Here is a 16,741-nt window from a genome sequence, read left to right as displayed (position 1 = left end):
AATTTGTTTATTAACAATGAACCACCATTCCAATATTTACAATCTCCCGTGCAACACTATTTAAGATTTAAGCCATAGCACTATCTTCACCAGACTCCAAGCGAGTGCCAGCACTTGACATCGCATTGACAATCCAAGGAGTTGGCTGCCGTAGTAGCGAGAGGGTACGCTAACCCCTCGCTACTCCGAGATTACGGAGTAGCGAGGAAACCGAATTCCTGACCAGGGAGTAACGGGGTTTATACGCGTGCGAAACATGTGTGTGACTGGTTTAGAAATGGTTTAAAACAGCCCAGACTGGAGTCGGACTCCGAGATGGGAATATTCCGGCGTAATATACATTCACAAGTAACACAAAAAAGGATATTACAACTTTTACGCTTACATTTAAGACATTAATCGCCACTAATGTCTGGCGTTTCAGCTATCCCCCCCTCCCCCACCCCTCCTCTTAGCAGCGTCGCGGACGCGGGAAATTCAAACTACTTTAACCAAAATAACACAAACAGTTACACGTAATACGCTATATTTTTCGAAACTAACCAAAAAAAGTTGATTTGTTGTAATATACCGCACTTTAAAGGAAATTAAATTTTTTATTAATTGCATGTGAGCTTAAAACCGTTCTCCAGTTGCTTAAAAATTGCAGTAAAATAGTTTCAGGTCCAAACTTTCAAGGCAGCTTCAAGGTATGTGTGTGTGTGTGTGGGGGGGGGGGGGGGAAGTTTGTGTAGGTATGGGTGATGACCGGGCCGCGGGGACGCTGAGCCCCGAGGAAACCAACTCAAGGTAAGCTTGATGTTTTTACGTTTTGTCTTAATATTCCTTAATGATTTTAACAATCGTCAACCACCCACTCCATCCCCACTTGAGTCTTGTTGTTGTTGTTGTTATAGATTCAGCTACTCGGAACAAGTTCCAAGTAGCACGGGCTATGGTGAGCCCGTAACTTACCTGGCACAGGAGCGGGGCAAGTAGCACGGGCTATGGTGAGCCCGTAACTTACCTGGCACAGGAGCGGGGCAAGTAGCACGGGCTATGGTGAGCCCGTAACTTACCTGGCACAGGAGCGGGGCAAGTAGCACGGGCTATGGTGAGCCCGTAACTTACCTGGCACAGGAGCGGGGCAAGTAGCACGGGCTATGGTGACCCCGTAGTGGACTTACCTGGCACAGGAGCGGGGCAAGTAGCACGGGCTATGGTGACCCCGTAGTGGACTTACCTGGCACAGGAGCGGGGCAAGTAGCACGGGCTATGGTGACCCCGTAGTGGACTTACCTGGCACAGGAGCGGGGCAAGTAGCACGGGCTATGGTGAGCCCGTAGTGGACTTACCTGGCACGCCACTTGAGTCGCAAACCTCAGTGCATACCAGTACAGGGAGCGACATATCCGATTCCTTAGTAAAACCTCTTAACTTACACCAATAAAACAACCCAACAATCAAACGACCTCGTTAGTGGCAGGAAAATATGCCAGATGGAAACACACAGGAAACAAACCCCCGGCCCCAATTTACCCAATTGCAATTCTTACAATACGATACTTCCGTTGAGAACTGGAGCCTATTTGTGATTTATGTGCATTTCACATAAAGTTTTAATTATCCAACACACAATTTTCGATTCACAAGCTACACACACACACACACACACACACACACACACACACACACACACACACACACACACACACACACACACACACACACACACACACACACACCCACACACACACACACACACACACACACACACACACACACACACACACACCCACACACACACACACACACACACACACACACACACACACACACACACACTCCTGTCCCATTTGGAAATGGGACAGGAGTCATTGCTGTAAACAACCGATAGCTAGAAAGGCGGGATCCAAGAGTCAATGCTCGATCCTGCAAGCACATATAGGTGAGTACATATAGGTGAGTACACACACACACACACACCCACACACACACACACACCCACACACACACACACACACACACACCACACAAACACACACACACACCCACACACCCACACACACCACACACCCACACACACACACACACACACACACACACACACCCACACCCACACACACACCCACACACACACACACACACACACCACACAAACACACCCACACACACACACACACACACACCACACAAACACACCCACACACACACACACACACACACAGCACACAAACACACCCACACACACACACACACACACACACCACACAAACACACCCACACACACACACACATTGGACCAATTGCTCCACAAGATACAGCATAGTTTCACCCCAATAACTCTGCCCAAAACATCTGTATCAGCCATACTGATAACACGTTTTATAAACTAATTATATACCCAATTTATTGTCAATATCTGAATGCGTTAATCCTATTTGCAATAAAACCCAAGGGAGGGGGGGGGGTTAATGGCCATTAGCAGGTGTTATGGGCACAGATTAATAGTGCTGTGACTATTTGCAGAGAGAGAGAGAGAGAGAGAGAGAGAGAGAGAGAGAGAGAGAGAGAGAGAGAGAGAGAGAGAGAGAGAGAGAGAGAGAGAGAGTACCTTTATTTTTTACACACGTTGGTACTGAAGTGGACCAGTTCTGACTCCTGTCAGCAGGTTGAGAGTTTCCCCCTTCACATAGTTGATTGTAAGCCTTGCCCGACTAGTTTCCTCTGGAACACGACCCACCAGCGAGTTTACAACAAGGTCCCCAATTACTGGTGGGTGAATAGGGGTGAAGCGATAAGGACTGCTGCCCAGTCAATCCTCTCTGGCTCGAAGTCGGACCAGCTCTCTCGTGAGGCACGAGACAAGAGTGCTACTATCACTCTCTCTCTCTCTCTCTCTCTCTCTCTCTCTCTCTCTCTCTCTCTCTCTCTCTCTCTCTCTCTCTCTCTCTCTCTCTCTCTCCGCGGTTAAAAACATCACCGCAAATTTTAAAAAGGTTCTGAAATATTACTGAACGAGAAAGAGGGACAGACAAGTCTCATCATAATCGGTCAACATCCTGGATGAATGCGACCCAAGCCTCCCCCAGCACCCCCTCCCCCTGCACCCCCTCCCCAGCACCCCCCTCCCCCAACACTTCCCCTCCCCTGGAACCCCCAATTTCCCCCCCCCCCCCACCCCGACACCAATATCCCAGACACCCTTTCCTGGTCCAAATGTGCGAAGTATTCTAAGGAAGTTGATCCAATTTTTCCTAAGTCCTTCTCCCTATTTTTCTTTTTATTTTTAAATTAAATTGTTAAATTGTTCTATTTCATTTTAACAACTTTCACAACTTGTATTAATTTGTCCCCCTAATAGAACGTCGTAATTTTGACGTATACTCGAACTAAGGCCAAAAATTGACGTGCTAGAAAATGGCAGCGGCGCGCGAAATTGACGTACTGTCCCCGTTTTCTGTTTTGGGTCCTCTGGTGGGTTAGGATGAGGGAAGTTTAATCAGCCGGTCTTCCTAAGGTTTCCCAACGTCAAGAAAACGGACAATTTAAAGTGTCCTTATCGTAACCTACCAGAGGACCCACAACAGAAAACGGGACAGTACGTCACTTTCGCCAGCCGCTTTCATTTTCTAGTCCGAAAATGTTTGGCCTTAAGCAACGCATACGAGCGAAAAGCGACGTTCTTTACTGGAAGAAAGACAGCGTTAGTACTACAGTTTCTTGACCTTAAGAACATAAGAACAAAGGCAACTGCAGAAGGCCTATTGGCCCATACGAGGCAGCTCCTATCTCTACTGCAATACCAGGCCGATCCGCGGCAAAGGTGGAGCAAGCTCCTAGCACTTCGCCATGTTGCAAAAATCAGTTTAATATCGAGGATCTATAACCACCCAATCCCACTCATATACTTGTCCAACCCGCGCTTGAAACAATCGTGGGACCCCACCTCCAGCACGTTACCTTAGGAGACGTTACCAGCCCGGATTGCGTGCACACCCGCAAAGGGAGCGGAACTAACGCGCCCTCCCTCACTAAAATCGAGGTCTCGTTGCTAAAGTTTTAATTACAGTAATTCGTGAGTCCGGGGAGAGATTAATGAGACACAAGTTTACCATGGCGAGGTGGGTGTGTGTGTGTGTGAGAGAGAGATATCACGTGTATGTGGGACTCTCCTATCATAACGCCCTGATTGTCGACCATACTTGTCGCGGTGTCTACCAGAACGACCAGACATGGCTATAACAATGAAGGATAAATGTGTGCCAGTTATCTTGAGATAACTGGCATCAGATAACAGCCAGTGTCACATTTATGATGTGTCTCTTAACTCCCATTACCAGAGTGAAGCATTCACCCTAATTCGTTATTTCACTCTTTTTCTCAAAATATATTATCCACTTTTAAACATCTAAATATCAGGGTGAATTTTAACATGGAGAGGAACAGGAGGCATTGAGGGCGTTATCAAGGGGAAAGCGCCAAGCCATTACGACTATATAGCACTGGGAAAGGGTCAGGATAAGGATTTGGGATGGGACGGGGGGAAAGGAATGGTACCCAACCACTTGTGGACAGTCGGGGATTGAACGCCGACCTGCATGAAGCGAGACCATTGCTCTACCGTCCAACCCAAGGAGGGAATTCCAGGGGGGGGGGGGGATTGTGTACGACGCCGTGGATTCGTACTGTATCACGTGCGTTGATGTGCGTTCGTGCTACGCTCACGTGAAGACGAATATGCTCACGAATGCGTGTATAGGCCCAATCGTGTGCGTAAGAGGCGTTGAAACAGTAGACGTGCGTGAAGCGCTGTGATGCTCGCTTCACAGAGCACAATCAGAGAACACTGTATAAACATCAAAGGTCCGCGGTTGTTCAACGTCCTCCCAGCGACTATAAGATATTTGCCGGAACAACCGTGGACATCTTCAAGAGAAAACTGGACGGGTTTCTAAGAGAAGTTCCGGATCAGCCGGGCTGTGGTGGGTATGTGGGCCTGCGGGCCGCTCCAAGCAACAGCCTGGTGGACCAAACTCTCACAAGTCGAGCCTGGCCTCGTGCCGGGCTTGGGGAGTAGAAGAACTCCCAGAACCCCATCAACCAGGTGTCACAAGGCCGTGCAGGAAGGATGGAGATGGAGGGGAGGGAAAGAGAGGGAGATGGAAGGGGGGAGAGGAGAGTAACAGGAAGGGGAAGAAGAGGGGAAAAAGGGGAATATCGGACGTAGAGGAAAGGAAGAATGGCAGAGAAGAACAAGTGAAGGCCATACAAAGGGTGATAGGAGCCATAACGAGAGGTACGAGAGACAAAAAGAATATAAGGGACACACGCACAGAATACAAGAGAGAAGAGTGAGGGGGGAGACATGATCACTACCTACAAAATCCTCAGGGGAATTGACAGGGTAGACAAGGATAAACTATTCAACACGGGTGGGATGCGAATAAGGGGACACAAGTGGAAACTAAGTACCCAAATGAGCCACAGGGACGTTAGAAAGAACTTTTTCAGTGTCAGAGTAGTTAACAGGTGGAATGCATTAGGCAGTGATGTGGTGGAGGCTGACTCCATACACAGTTTTAAATGTAGATATGATAGAGCCCAGTAGGCTCAGACGCGAGGCCCCATAACCTCCCTAACCCCCCCCCCCCGTGTGTGTGTGTGTGTGTGTGTGTGTGTGTGTGTGTGTGTGTGTGTGTGTGTGTGTGTGTGTGTGTGTGTGTGTGTGTGTGTGTGTGTGTGTGTGTGTGATTTTGGGACTTAATCTACATCTTTATCCTCTTATGTTCCAGCAGTGGCAAATATTGTCTTTATCCATCTTTAGTATTTTGTATGCTGTGTCATGTCACCGCAGCATGACACAGAACAACACCACCACAGAACAGCCCTCAACAGCAGCAGCCACCACAGAACAGCCCCCAACACCCCCACCACAGAACAGCCCCCACCACCCCCACCACAGAACATCCCTCAACAGCACCACCACAGAACAGCCCCCACCACCCCCATACAGAACAGCCCTCGAACACCACCACCACAGAACAGCCCCCCAACACCCCCACCACAGAACAGCCCCCAACACCCCCACCACAGAACACCCCTCAACACCACCACCACAGAACAGCCCCCAACACCCCCACCACAGAACAGCCCCCCAACACCCCCACCACAGAACAGCCCTCAACACCACCACAGAACAGCCCCCAACAGCAGCACCTGACGACTGCGGCAAGAAGCCGGAGTTACAGTCATTAAAACTTTCAACATTGCCGGAGTGGTGACGACAATTAAAGAAGCCGGACGTTTTATTAACAATTCATTTAAAGCGGCCGCCTCGACGGTAAACGTGAAACTTTTATAATTGACGACTATTACGCAGGGAGGGGGTAGGGGAGTGGGGAGGGGCGGGGAGGACAGGATGGTAGGAGATGGGGAGAGAGAGGAAGGGGAGGGAAGGTTAGGGTAAGAGGCAAGGGAGATGTATATCCCAAGGAAACTACGAGGGCAGCAGGAGACAGTAAAGAGGGGGAGAGAGAGAGAGAGAGAGAGAGAGAGAGAGAGAGAGAGAGAGAGAGAGAGAGAGAGAGAGAGAGAGAGAGAGAGAGAGAGAGAGAGAGAGAGAGAGAAAGAGAGAGAGAGAGAGAGAGAGAGAGAGAGAGAGAGAGAGAGAGAGAGAGAGAGAGAGAGAGAGAGAGAGAGAGAGAGAGAGAGAGAGAGAGAGAGAGAAAAGCAAAAGTAGATGGAAAAGATAATGATACCGAAAAAGCCTAAAAAAGTATATATATATATATATATATATATATATATATATATATATATATATATATATATATATATATATATATATATATATACATATATACAAGCATACTTTAGGGAATATATATATATACACTTTAGGGACTGTATATATATATATATACTTTAGGGAATTAAATAAAAAATGAGGGGAAATGGAAAATGAATGAATTAAAACAAAGCAAAAAAAACTAAGATAATTACAAAAAACGCAAAGGCAATTACAAGGTAAACCAGCAAGGGATAAACGACTGTCGTGCACGTTACTGTAAGGGAGGCCTGGTCGGAGACCGGGCCGCGGGACCATTGATCCCCGGAAGCTACACAGGGTAGACCTCATCAACAACTATCCTAAACGTGAAAATATCGTGAAACGTGAAAAAGCGTGAAAAAAAAATAAAAAAAATACGACCTCAGATGGGGAGATAGATGAGGATTGATGATTGAAGATGATTGATGAGAAAGATGAACCCCCACGGTAACCTTACCTTGGCGGGTTATCTTGCGATGATTTCGGGGCTCAACGTCCCCGCGGCTCGGTTCCCGACTTGGCCTCATGGTTGCTGGACTGATCAACCAGGCTTATTGGACGTCAGGTCTGGACTGTAACACATTCATTAATCACTCGTTCAGTAGACTAATCCAATGAGGAAGGGGGGAAGACTTGTGCCTAAGCGCTTCCTATGTAGTATTAGTCTTGCAGGTTAGGATGCATGCGGAATATGGAGTACTTGCTGAGCCTTAGCTCCTTGGCTCCGGCTCTCAACCTAAAATCAACCTAGTGGTGTTTTAACAACCCCATTTCTCGTCCTCAGTTCAACAACCTCTTATCCCACCCCAACAGATCAACACCCCCCCCCCCCCTCACCACCAACAACACCCTTATAGGTGTTGAGTTGTGTTGCTTCTCAACTCTTCCTGTGTTTGGTCTTTCGACCTCTGATATCATCATTTATCATTTTTATTCATAAACTTATATTATTTGATCTTCTATCCGCTTCCAGTCCCCCTCTCAAGGGGCAACCTGGATAAACGTTGATGCAATGATGAATCTAAGTTGATGATGTTGATCCTGAGTTGATGAGGTTACCTGAGCTTCAGTTTGGGTTGTCTCTACCTCTATTGCTTTGTCCTCCCCCCTCACACTCACCTGTCACCGGTTCCTTAATTAATTAACAGCTTTACTGTCCCCTCGTTGGTGCTGTTTCTCGTGTGTGTGTGTGTGTGTGTGTGTGTCCCTCCCCCCACCATATGGGGCGCTACCCCCTCCTCTCCTCCTCCTCCTCCTCTCTGAAGCCTCTTCACACCTGTTCACCCCTTCGTATCCTTCTAAGCTTTAAATTCCCTCCTTCTACCGTTTCTCCCTCAGTTCTCTCACTTCCCCCTCCTTCCCTACTCTTCACCTTTCCTGTCCCCCCCCCTTTCCGTCTTCCCTCCCACTGGAACGGTCTCCACAACAGCCACTGTTGTCAATTAAACTACAACTATTCCGGCGGCTGAGTGGTTGTTTACGCTGACAAGAGGCATTAAGGTCTATCGCACAACCTTAAAGTGGCTCGAATTATACTTGTGTTACTGAAGAAGGTTGTGATTTTACCATTATTATTCCTATTATCATCACTACTACTACCACCACTACCACTACTACCACTACACATCAACTATGTTTCTTAGTCAATGCGACCTGGGACACCCAGACTAGGTATCTGTGACATGAACCCCATCAGGACTGCCTGACCGGCCCATCTTATCTCTTGAGTTAAAAGGTTGAATGGTGTAACGAGAGCGTGCAGTTGGCCAGCCACAATAACCTGGCCGAACACAGAGAAATCATCTCCATACATCAGTGAATTGAAAGTGGTGACTTTTGGGCCTGTTCAGGCTCATCACGAAGTCGAAACTGGCATAAAAATGAATACAAGGAGTTAATGAATACAGTGACTTGTAAGTAGTGAATACAGTGACTTATAAGTAGTGAATACAGTGACTTGTAAGTAGTGAATACAGTGACTTATAAGTAGTGAATACAGTGACTTGTAAGTAGTGAATACAGTGACTTGTAAGTAGTGAATACAGTGACTTGTAAGTAGTGAATACAGTGACTTGTAAGTAGTGAATACAGTGACTTATAAGTAGTGAATACAGTGACTTGTAAGTAGTGAATACAGTGACTTATAAGTAGTGAATACAGTGACTTGTAAGTAGTGAATACAGTGACTTATAAGTAGTGAATATAAGTAACAAATGGTAAGGTATGATCGTAAAAAATAAAGCTTAGGGGATGAATTTGTATAACCAGTTGATGGAATGCAATAAGTTCTGGGAGTATAATGAATAAAGCGAATAAATAAGTACATACGTTATATACGTATATGCGTTATATATACATTGCGTATATATTTCACATATTCATACGAATAAGTTCATATATATATATATATATATATATATATATATATATATATATATATAATGGAATAAACGCATAATGAGTTGAAGGAAGAGTGAAGAATAAAGGAAATATAATGAGTTAAGGGAGGAAGAGATTAAGAGGAAAGAGGAAAAGGTTCAAGAGGAAGAAAGAAGAGATGGAGAGAAGATGGAGGAGAAACTATCAGGAGGATATAAGAAATTAATGTATCTTAATAATGTCATTAAGTATTATGGTGTTTAGCGAAAACACCATAAATAATATGGTGTTTAACGAAGATAAGTTCCAGCTCATGCGCTACGGAAAAAAATGAAAATATAAAAACGGAAACCACGTACAAAACGCAGTCAAATCATAACACAGACCGGACAGGCAATGTAAAGGATTTGGGTGTGCTCATGTCGGAAGAACTTAGGTCTTTAAGAACACAATAAAGTAGCCGTCACAACTGCAAGAAAAATGACAGGTTGGATAACAAGAACCTTTCACACTAGAGATGCTATACCGATGATGATACTCTTTAAGACGCTAGTGCTCTCTAGAGTGGAGTACTGCGGCACAATGACAGCCCCTTTCAAAGCTGGAGAAATTGCTGACCTGGAGAGCGTGCAGAGATCCTTTACTGCTAGAATCCACTCAGTAAAACATCTAAACTATTGGGACCGACTAAAGAGCCTAAATCTGTACTCCCTTGAGCGCAAGCGGGAGAGATACATAATAATTTACACGTGGAAAATATTAGAGGGGCTGGTCCCAAACCTGCACACAGAAATAACACCACATGAGACCAGGAGACATGGCAGGATGTGCAGAATACCCCCGTTGAAAAGCAGAGGTGCAACAGGTACTCTGAGAGAGAACTCTATCAACATCAGAGGCCCGAGACTGTTCAACACGCTTCCACTACACATAAGGGGTATAACTGGCCGACCCCTCACAGTGTTCAAGAGAGAACTGGATAAGCACCTCCAAAGGATACCTGATCAACTAGGCTGTGATTTGTACGTCAGGCTACGAATCCGCGTCCAACAGCCTGGTTGACCAGTCCAGCAACTATGAGGCCTCCTGGTCGACGACCGGGCCGCGGGGACGCTAAGCCCCGGAAGCAACTCAAAGATAACCTCAAGGTAAGGGAAAATAATGGGAGGGCGGTGTGGTGGTTATCTTGCGGTTATCTTGAGATGATTTCGGGGCTTAACGTCCCCGCGGCCCGGTCCTCGACCAGGCCTCCTTTTTGTTACACACTCCCCAGGAAGCAGCCCGTAGCAGCTGTCTAGCTCCCAGGTACCTATTTACTGCTAGGTGAACAGGCTCATCAGGGTGAAAAAACTGCCCATTTGTCTCCGCCTCCACCGGGGATCGAACCCGGAACCTCAGGAAGCGAATTCGAAGCGCTATCCACTCAGCTGTCAGGCCTTCTGGTGATGGTGTGGTGGTGATGTGGTGTTAGCAAAATTCAGGGGAATGTGTACCTGAATACACACACACACACACACACACACACACACACACACACACACACACACACACACCAGTCTCGACAGCAGTAATATCAAAATATTATCATTTGTGCCACCCATACTCACCATCACCGACGACACAGCCGCAGTTTCACTATCACCACCATCACTCAACATACCATCAATCACCATGGTAGTCCCCGGGTCCTCCTCATCGTCACCATCACCTCCCTCTATCCCCCTAGTCACTCACCATCTTAATATGATGGACCGCGGGCGTTAGTATAATGAACAATGAGTGATCACTATCATTATCACCATCAAAGACACCACGCTCTAATGGCTCATTAGTCTGCCTCGCAACAGCTCTCCCTCCCCCCCACTTCCCCTCCCCTTTCCCCAACCTTCCCCATCCTTTCCCCTCCCCACATTTCCCTCTTCCTCTGCTGATTACCCTTTTTTTTAGGGGGAGAGGGAGGGAGGGAGGAATAAAGAGGAAGGAGAGGCATAGGTGAAGGGAAGTATAGAAGTGGGAAATACAGTGAGAGGTATGAAAGCAGGCGAGTAGAAGAACTCCCAGAACCCCATCAACCAGGTAACCAGGTATCAACCAGGCGGGCTGTCCGCCTTGCTGACACGATGTGTGGGTGTTGGCAGGCTGGCTCCCTCTTGTCAGGGTGCTGTGAGTGTGTGAGAGGTTCTTCACATGTGTTTCACCATATATGGATGTCTTATAGATGAATAACTGTGTAGCATTTATATATATACACACCCTGATGCTTCCACACATGTTATGTTATGTTTAAGGCTATTTATTTTATTATTATTTATTTATTTATGCATATACAAGAAGGTACATTGGGATTGTGAGGATACATAATATGGTAATTACAGTCTTGTAAAGCCACTAGTACGCGCAGCGTTTCGGGCAGATGATTGATTGATTGATATATTAATGTTCCTCCGTTCCCCCTCTCCTCCTCAACCCCCCACCGTCACCCCCCTACCCCTGCCACCACCTCCCTCCCCCCCTCCCAGTCACCACCCCCCCCCACCTCATTTCAATGAGGAACAAACCCCCACATCGTCAACAGGCGGCGTCTTTTGCGGCCAACTCACTAAACTCATCAATTAGACGTCCACAAGAGTCGTTAACGCGGCTGACCTTGACCTGACCTGGTCAAAAGGTTAACCGGCGCTCAATGAGTAAGATTGCCCGCAGAGTTGCCATTTTTGTTTTGGGGAGGGAGAGTGCGGGGAGGGGGTTAGGGGAGGGGTGATGATGGATTTGGGGAGGTGTTTTTTAGGAGTGAGTGGAAGGAAGTGTCTGGTACCTGATTAATTCAGTCTGTTGTGTTGTGAACTTTCGACATATTTTGTTTCCAGGGGGTGGGGGAGTGGGCAGGGGGGGGGGTGGGGGGAGAGTGTACGTGTAGTGGGAGGTGAGTGTTGGGTGGGGTTGGGGAGAGGAAGTTACGAGTAGGAGTGGGGTTGAGGGTTGGGAGGGTGGGGGATTGTGGATGGTGGGATAGCGGGCTGAGTGGATAGAGATGGGGTTTTGTAATGTTACCTGCTTGATACCTGGTTGATGGGGTTCTGGGAGTTCTTCTACTCCCCAATGTGTTGGTGGAGGAGTGGGGTGGAGTGGAGCAATGTGACTAATTCATGGGTCAGATATGCTAGGCGTTGGTGGTATGAGCTTGGAGCCCTGACTGCCACCTGACCATAGATGGCTGACTCACCTGGCTTGTAGCAGGTACCTTGAGGTTACCTTGAGGTTACCTTGAGGTGCTTCCGGGGCTTAGCGTCCCCGCGGCCCGGTCGTCGACCAGGCCTCCTGGTTGCCGGACTGATCAACCAGCAGCCTAGGTAGGAGCCAGCTACCAGGTGACGAAGCCAGAGTGAAGGAGCCACATGCCGGGACAAGCCACAAGCCACCACTGTAACTCAAGACGAGCGGGGGAGAGGGGTGTTGGGGACACAGGTGGAGGAGGGGGTCACTCAGCCCCCCCCCCCCCACCCCACCCTCCCTCACACAGAGACAGAGAGTGTAAACAGAGAGATGAAAGAGGAGCCAAATGAGGTGGGGAAAGGAGTCGGGGAGAGTGAGCAGGTATTCGAGGGGGGGGGGGAAGGGTGCCAAATGTGGGAGTGAAGGGGGGGGGTGGAAGAGTGGGCAAGGAGAAGGGGGTTAGGTAGTGAGGGGGGATGCGAGGAAAGAGGGGAGGAAGGGGGATATGAGTGCCAGAGAGTGGGATCATAATTACGAACCGACAGATTACAGATATGGGTAGGTAGGATGTGGTGCTTCCCCCTATCCTATTCGTTTGCCTTTTTCGGGGTAGAAGGTAGACACAGTAGTCGCTTCTGTATATATTTATTGACCGAGACAGCAAGGTATATATCTGCCTAGCCGAGGTCCTTCTACTCTGAGTCTGTGAGGATAACTGAGGCTGCTGGGAGCATGGCTGGTGCTCCTCTGTCTGGCATGACGTCAGAGGCCTACTCGCCTGTGATTGGTTACATTTCAACTGACAGAATTTGAGTATAACATATCCTGCTGCCATGGGATGGGTGCAAGAGTGGGGTGGGGGATGGGGGGAGTAGATGGAGAGGTGAGAGAGGGGTGGGGAAGGTTGATGTTTAGGGTGGGGGGGGGGGTGGACACCCAAGTCCCATATGCTCCCCTCAGGAGCATTTTTGTCTAGGAAACAGAAACAATATTGCCACTCCTTCCATACACCTGGGTTCTAGGAGACTCGAACTGTGAACTCCACGCGTGTCGAGCCAAAGCCCCACTGCCACCGGAAGGTCCGCACAGAAGGCGTATGTACGCCTGAAGAACCCGCCAAGTTCACATTTTTGTTAACGCAAATTGATTAGTTCAATATTAGTCTTTCAAAAGAGGAGATGCCAGACCAATGATATAGTACTTGTTAAGACACCAGTGCTCTCTAGGGTGGACAATTGGTGCACACTAACAGCCCCATTCATAGCTGGGGGAAATTATTGACCTGGGGAACAGCCAGAGATCCTTTGCTGCCCGAATTCATTCAATAAAGCGTTTATATTATTGGGAACGTTTAGCAACTTTTAAATCTGTATTCCTAGAGCGTAGGCGCGCGAGGTGATAATTTACATTAGGAAAATATAAGACAATTAGAGGGACTGGTTGCAAATCTGCACGCGGAAATAACTCCACGTGAGACCAGGAGGCATGGCAGGAAGTGCAAAATACCCCCGTTGAAAAGTAAAGGTGCAACAGGTACTCTGAGAGAGAACTATCAACAGCAGAGGCCCGAGACTGTTCAACACGCTTCCACCACACATAAGGGGCATAACTGGCCGACCCCTCACAGTGTTCAAGAGAGAACTATCAACATCAGAGGCCCGAGACTGTTCAACACGCTTCCACTACACATAAGGGGCATAACTGGCCGACCCCTCACAGTGTTCAAGAGAGAACTATCAACATCAGAGGCCCGAGACTGTTCAACACGCTTCCACTACACATAAGGGGCATAACTGGCCGACCCCTCACAGTGTTCAAGAGAGAACTATCAACATCAGTGGCCCGAGACTGTTCAACACGCTTCCACTACACATAAGGGGCATAGCTGGCCGACCCCTCACAGTGTTCAAGAGAGAACTATCAACATCAGAGGCCCGAGACTGTTCAACACGCTTCCACTACACATAAGGGGCATAACTGGCCGACCCCTCACAGTGTTCAAGAGAAAATTTAATAAAACATCCCTGAAGGATATCTGATCAACCGGGCTGTAATTAGCACATTAAACTGCGAGAAGCGTCATACAACAACCTACTTGACCAGACCACCAACAAGGAGTAGTATAGTATTCAGGGAAAACCTTGTGGATTCTCCCTGAACACTATACGAAATGTGCGTAACTGCGCACCACTTCTGCCTACAGTAAGATCAGGTTTTTTTTTTTAAGAGTTGAGCATTTTGTTTAAATTTGTTAAGAGCCGCCTGTAAGAATATGTATATGAGACGAGCTGGCGTTCTGTCAGAATATACATACACACACACACACACCGGCCAGAACACACACAGTTTGACTCCATTTACAGTTTCAAGTGTAGATATGACAGAGCCCAGTTGGCTCAGGAATCTGTACACCAGTTGATTGACGATTGAGAGGCGGGTCCAAAGAGACAAAGCTCAACCCCCACAAGCACAACTAGGTGAGTATACACAAACACCGGCCAGAACACACACACAAACACCGACCAGAACACACACACAAACACCGACCAGAACACACACACAAACACCGACCAGAACACACACACAAACACAGGCCAGAACACACACACAAACACCGACCAGAACACACACACAAACACCGACCAGAACACACACACAAACACCGACCAGAACACACACACAAACACCGACCAGAACACACACACAAACACAGGCCAGAACACACACACAAACACCGACCAGAACACACACACAAACACCGACCAGAACACACACACAAACACCGACCAGAACACACACACAAACACCAACCAGAACACACACACAAACACCGACCAGAACACACACACAAACACCGACCAGAACACACACACAAACACCGACCAGAACACACACACAAACACCGACCAGAACACACACACAAACACCGACCAGAACACACACACAAACACCGACCAGAACACACACACAAACACCGACCAGAACACACACACAAACACCGACCAGAACACACACACAAACACCGACCAGAACACACACACAAACACCGACCAGAACACACACACAAACACAGGCCAGAACACACACACAAACACCGACCAGAACACACACACAAACACCGACCAGAACACACACACAAACACCGACCAGAACACACACACAAACACCAACCAGAACACACACACAAACACCGACCAGAACACACACACAAACACCGACCAGAACACACACACAAACACCGACCAGAACACACACACAAACACCGACCAGAACACACACAAAAACACCGACCAGAACACACACACAAACACCGACCAGAACACACACACAAACACCGACCAGAACACACACACAAACACCGACCAGAACACACACACAAACACCGACCAGAACACACACACAAACACCGACCAGAACACACACACAAACACCGACCAGAACACACACAAAAACAGGACCCGTGGGCGCCACACTTTATATAAATCCAGCGCCGAAAAAATGCTCATATGTAAATATGAAAATTTTTATATGCTTACAAACATAACTCCCCCCCCATCCCCTCACCCTCTTCCGAGGGTGGACGCCGACCTATAGGGTGGACGCCGACCTATAGGGTGGACGCCGACCTATAGGGTGGACGCCGACCTATAGACTGGACGCCGACCTATAGGGTGGACGCCGACCTATAGGGTCTACACCGACCTCCATATTGCGTCTTGAACACAAAGGGCAGCTCGACTCTTGAGTCCGTTTGCATGGTCGTCGACGGCGGGGCCCAAGGGACCCAAGGGACCCAAGGGGCACAAGGGGCCCAAGGGACCCCAAAGGGGCCCAAGGGACCCCAAAGGGGCCCAAGGAGACGAAGAATAAGGTCAAGAATCACACAATGTCGTGGGGGGGACTTTTGGGTATTTTTAACTTGGATTAAGACAAATAAATACAGGCTTGCAAGATAAGAAGAAATGATAAATAATTTTCAAGAAAGATGGATGACGGCAGTGACTAGTGACTTTAAAAAGAAAACAGGAGATAAGGTAAATATTTCTTTTAATAACACAGCCAAACATAACAAAATAACACTGTCCTCTCTCTCTCTCTCTCTCTCTCTCTCTCTCTCTCTCTCTCTCTCTCTCTCTCTCTCTATCTTCATCCCTCCCTCCTTCATGTTATGGTTGGTCAAAGATATTGTACTGCCGCCAGTATTGCTTCAGCCGTCATCTGGAAACACACACACACACACACACACACACACACACACACACACACACACACACACACACACACACACACACACCTAACACCGGCTTACACCACCTTGAGGGGTGGGGTAGGAGAGAG

Source organism: Procambarus clarkii, chromosome 15 (assembly GCF_040958095.1).
Source record: "Procambarus clarkii isolate CNS0578487 chromosome 15, FALCON_Pclarkii_2.0, whole genome shotgun sequence".
NCBI classification, from domain to species: domain Eukaryota; kingdom Metazoa; phylum Arthropoda; class Malacostraca; order Decapoda; family Cambaridae; genus Procambarus; species Procambarus clarkii.
Note: the sequence above shows the minus strand (reverse complement) of the source record.